This window comes from Falco rusticolus, chromosome 5 (assembly GCF_015220075.1).
Source record: "Falco rusticolus isolate bFalRus1 chromosome 5, bFalRus1.pri, whole genome shotgun sequence".
Lineage (NCBI taxonomy): Eukaryota > Metazoa > Chordata > Aves > Falconiformes > Falconidae > Falco > Falco rusticolus.
Genome location: NC_051191.1, coordinates 50,571,097 through 50,577,096, shown reverse-complemented (window position 1 = coordinate 50,577,096; position 6,000 = coordinate 50,571,097).

Here is a 6,000-nt window from a genome sequence, read left to right as displayed (position 1 = left end):
AAACATTACTGTGGCACTGCATAATTGTGTAATTTACATGTGTCTTGAATGTTGAACATCCTTCAGGTCTCCCCAACTCAAAGGAAGAAGAACAAGTGAAAATGAAGTATGAAAAGAATTCTGTTTGAGAAGAGTTCAAATCAACTGGGATTCTTCACCTGGAAAAAGAAATGATTGGAAGAGAATATATGATTACAATATGGAGAGATATGAATAATGCAGAGAAGATGAAAAAGGGAAGTGTTATTCACCATTTCATGCAATACAAAACCCAAGAAAAATCAAAATAAATATTCAAGCAGATTTCTTGAATTTAATTTAAAGCAGGTTTTTTTTCCACAAAATGTGCAAATGAATTGTGAAACTTATCGGCAACATGCTGTGCCAACATAACTGCTGTTGCAGTTATTAAGTGATATCAAACACAAGCATGTAGAGACAAACTCCAGTTCAGAAGGTCCTAAGCTACAGGATGTCAGAAGCTGTGAGGTTAAACTGAGTGAAGTATTAATTTATTCTTGCAGCCGCAATTGGCCACTATCTAACACAAGATGTTGGAATAGACGAGTCTTTTATCTTGCCCATTATCATTGCTTTTATGAGTATTTCACAGTTTGATCCTTTCTTGAAGTAAAGAGACCATTTGACTGCTGCATTTTTTATACAGGCCTGTGTATGAGTAAAATTAATCAACTGAAACCCATTAAATTTGGATTGCTTTATCTGCAGACATGTGCAAAGGACTTTTATCTTGTTATATCTACTGTTAATTGGCTGACAATCCTAAATAGTCACTGTGTTGCAGTCTGTTGTAAAGAGTGATGAGAGTGAAAGACAAAGCACATATAAATGATAGGAAAAAAACCTTCCTTTTGACCTGAAGTTGTAATCTGAGTACAGAAAACTGGTTTTCTGTTTATTTGCAATTTAAATAGATGTGTACATTGCCATGATAAATACTGTATTCTGGTGTACATTTTAAGATCATCACTGAAACTCAGACACCACAAAACTGAACACAGATTAGTTCGGAGAAATTTAAGCTTGTAGAAGTGGCAGATTTTTTTTTTTTTTTTTTTTCTCCATGACATTTGCAGAAAAGTGACAAACTACAGCTTCACAGTTTCCTGTGATTCCATTCAAAGTATTCCTACATGCCTGAAATGTCTTTGCTTCTGTAATTGAGAAAGATAAACTAGTATTGACTTGTGTTCTGTAAGAAGAGAGAGAAGGAAAGGACCTAAAGAATTGCTATGGCATTTGTTCCATCAATGCAGAATTGTTCCCTGATGAGTATTTCAAGAATTGGACTAGTCTACCTTAAAAGACTAAGCAATAAGTTTATGAACTAATTATTATAGGGAACTCTATTTCATTCTTAAAATGAATATATTTTAGAAACATTACCCTAATGTACAATATTATTTTCTAGACTGAAATATTTCTCTTGGAGATCCCTCCTTGCATGTTCATCAGGAACATGCAAATTACTATTATAGAGGGAAACAACAGCAATGCCTTAAATTAAAATGCCATTTTTACTACATTTTAAACCACAAAACTTTCCAGTACACTTGATACTATGGCTTCACCAGTGCTGAATAGATGGGAAGGGCCCCCTCTCTCAGCTTGCTGGCAATGCTTTGCCTAATGCAGCCAATGATATCATTCACCTTCTTTGCAGCGAGGGCATATTGCTGGCTCGTGTTCAACCTGGTGTCCACTAGTACCCCTAGGTCCTTTTCTGCCAAGCTGCTTTCCAGCTGGGTGGTCGCCAGCATATATTGGTGCATGTGTTGTTCCTCCTGTGGTGCAGGACATTGACCTTCCCCTAGCTGGACTTCATGAGCTTAAAATTTAAACATCCTTTCTCTGCATGTGAATATGTAGATTTAAATAGCAGAAAACCCAAACACTTTCAAACGCTGCCTAAAGAATGATGTCAAGAGGTGAAATATTAAGTCAGAAGGATTTATCGCTGTGTTTCAAGTGGTAAGAAGGACTGGTAGCATGAGTACTCAATGTTAATAAAATGAATAGTAGACCAGATTATCAATCCTTGTGGAGAAGCACAGTTCTGTGCTTAGAGAACACTATAACTGAAAGACAGTTACAGAAGCCAAAGAGACATGTAGAAGATTACAACTAGAAATTAGTTTAGATCTCTTTGATTGTCATTACTAGTAAAAATTACACTAATAGACAGATGTGTGGTTAAACAGCAGGGCGATATTTAGTTTAATAGGCCTAAATAAAAACCATAACCATGAATAAAATGAGGACCAGAGAGTATGTATAGTGTCTTGGCAAAATTCTGATGACTTGAGGGCAGCAAAACTTATGATGATATTAATCAAACTGACCCGCTGAAAACATTTTTGACCTTACACTTACAAATTAGCCAATTACTCTGTCATTTTGTTGGGTTTATGTGATAAGATTTTGGTAGTAGGTGGGGTGCAGGGGTGGCTTCTGTGAGAAAAGACCAGGGGCTGCCCCCATATCAGACAGAACCTGTTCCAGCTGACTTGAAAAAGTATTCACCACTGGCCAAAGCTGATCCAATCAGTGATGCTGGTGGTGCCTCTGAGATATTACATTTAAAAAAGGGTGAAAACACTGCAGAAACTGTGAGAGAGAGGAGTGAGAAAAACATGAGAAACAACCCTGCAGACACAAGGTCAGGGAAGCAGCAGAGTGGGAAAGTGTTGAGGTGCCAGAACAGGGAGTCCCTTGCAACCTGTGGAGAAGACCATGGTGAAGCAGGTTGCCTCCCTGCAGCCTGCGGAGGACCATGGTGGAGCAGATATATACACTGTATGTAGCCTGTGGACAACCCCATGCCATAACAGGTGGATATGGCCTGAAGGAAGCTGCAGCTTGTGGAAAGCCCAGGCAGCAGCAGGCCCCTGGCAGGGGCTGCAGCTCATGGGGTACCCACACTGGAGAAGTCTGGTCCTGAAGGACTATATACTGTGGAAACGACCGATGCTGGAGCAGTTCATAAAGAACTGCACCCAATGGGAAGGACTCAGAGAAGGCGATGTCGAATCTAAACATATATGCAGTTTCTAAAGCAAAAAAAATCTTATATTCTGGACCAAGTTCAAAGTAAAAACACAAACATATTTTTTGGATGTATCTACAGCTATTCAATTCAATTGAAGAAAGAGATCTCAGCTCATATTCCACCAGCACTGCCAGTTACTAAGTATGTCCAAAGGATGATTATGTGGAGACAGAAGGAAAAGGAACTTCAACTAACTTCCATTTCTCCTTTCTTTTTTTTTTTTTTTTTAAGTTGTAGTATGAATGTAATATTTATGGTTAAATCCAGACACCATGGGATTAAAAGCAAATTTCCCACAGACTTCCACAGAACTTAATCATTCCACTTACTTTATATTATGACTAGCAAATCTACTTCAAGAATCACTGAAAAAGAATAAACAATGCTGCTTCTCCTGTGAAATACTAAAAGATCTTTTTCAAAATGTTCAGTGATTTATGAGGGAATTGATGATATCTGGCTTCTTCCAGAGAGCAATTCATTGGAAAAAAAAACCCCACAAAACTAACCCCAAATTCCACCATTATTGCTTATGTCGAGGCTACTCAAAATATCATCCTTAGAAAGAAACCAGTAAGACTATGTATCTTGCTTATGAACCTGCATTCTATAATACGACTTCAGGCAGGAAAATGTTGTAGCTGTGTTGTCAAGAAATACAAATGAATTTTCATTTAGAAATGGCATTACTGCAGACAGCCTCACAAAGTCATATTTACATCCAGAAAGCAGGACTGATGTCTTGAAAATGAGTGCCCAATAGGAGTTGCACACTACCTAAGTGTAACAACACTTATTCATATGTCATGTGAGTGACGTTGCCCCAAAAAATTTGGTCTCCTGTTTTTCTTATTCAGTCATAATGATTTCATTCAAACTGTTCAAACACTTGAGAAGGAGTTTAAGCCATCTAAACCAGAAGATGTTATTTAACATACAGTTTTTCACACCCGGCTGATTCGTGTTTCCTGTTTATTAAAAAAAATAAGAATTTATAAAGAGATAAGACTTTCCAGTGTCTGTAAGCTAACTTAAAAATATCACCATCTCTTAAAATATTTGATATACCAATGAAGTAAGCTCAAAGATAGCATATTATAACCAGACTTTTCAAAGATTTATTACTTTGTCTTTTTTCCACTCCTCAGACATGGACAGTGGAGTGTAACGGGGGGATTAAAACAGAAAGTCAATAGAACCACAGTTATTTGCTCCAAACATCACAACCATGGAAGCTCATTGATGAGAAATTAATTTGCATGTAGACACGCTTTTCAAGTGCTTCTGGCACTGAAAAGCCACTCGCGCTGTTCTGATTCCAGACTACTTTCATATGATTTCTGCAGCTGGCATCACATCTGTAAAGTTTAGTTTTATCAAAGGATGTGGTTTAACAAATCTTGTTCATGTTCAGAAATATCTCATTTTCTATCTTCCCTTCTAATAAGAATATGAAAATGCCCTCCAGTATAGATATATGACAGTAGTGGATCCCTGCTCTTATTTAACACTGCACTCCTTGGGAAAGTTAAATTTCAGTTTGGTTTAATACACTTTTACTGCAGTTTTAATTCTGTTCATCTGGACTCAGATATAACCAGTGTCTCCGACAAGAGATGGATTTTTTTAAAAAAACTTAGGAGCTTTCTAAAAGATTTGTGGGGTTCAGTTTGCACAGAGCAGCAACAAAATGAAGTTCTTTTTACAGTGGCTCATAGTTAAATATCAGTTAAATGACTCAGTAATTTACAAATATGTTACACAATAATTACACATACAACAATTCAGCATATTTTTACAATTTCAACTTCAAACTAATAGAAAGAAATGTTAATTCAATGCAATAGAAAATAAATGTTAGCTTAGAGACATTCACAGACTAAGTAGTCACTAAATGATGTATTTTGGAAACAACTGCATGGCTGTAAGTCATGCAAAAGGTAGTACTGAAATGAGATTTATGCACATTATTAAACATAATTCTGGCATTCACAGTAGCCTGTTAAGACTTAGATACTTTTTTTCTAGATCTAAATTCTGTGCTAAGAATCAGGAAGTGTAACTTTGGTCCTTTATTTTTGTTACCTGTCTTCAACACATCTGTAGCCTGTCAGCTAGTGATGTGCGTTGCCCTGTGCTATTAGCATTACTAATATCTATAGTAGTTAATAATTAATGATTTCAGGCACATGCATTTTCTGAAGTTTTCACCTTTAAGCCCAGACTCTCCAATGTTCTGCCAAGTTTCAGGAAGTTCACCAAAAAAAATGGCCTATGAAATCCAGCTTTTACCTATTGGAGTCATGATTTATACACACCTGACAATGCGATATACTAACAGTGGTGTCCTGGTTTCGACTGGGAAAGAGTTAATTTTCTTATTAATAGCTAGTGCAGTGTTGTGGTTTGGCTTTGGTGTGAGAACAATGGTGATAGCACACTGATGGTTTTGGTTGTTGCTAGGTAATTTTTATACCAAGTCAAGGACTTTTCAGTTTCTCAGATCTTGACAGGAGAGGGCTGGAGGGGCACAAGAAATTGGGAGGGGACACAACCAGGACAGCTGACCTGAACTAGCCAAATAGGTATTTGATACCATGGGATGTCATGCTCTGTATATAAAATTGGGGTGGGGTGGGGTGGGGTGGGGTGGGGTGGGGGGTTGGCTGGGGCAGGAAGATCTTTATCTGGGCGTTGGTCAGTGGGTGGTGAGCAGCTGTATTGTGCATCACTTGTTTTCTTTCCTCCCTTCCCTTTGGACTTAATTCCTCTCCCCTTCTCTCTCCTTTTCATTGTAACTATCATTATTATTATGATTATTACTCTTTCATTTTAGTTTTATTTCAACTATTAAATTCTTATTTATGTTCTTATCTCAGCCCTCAAGTTTTACATTCCTTTCTGATTGTCCTCCTGATCCCTCTGGGTGA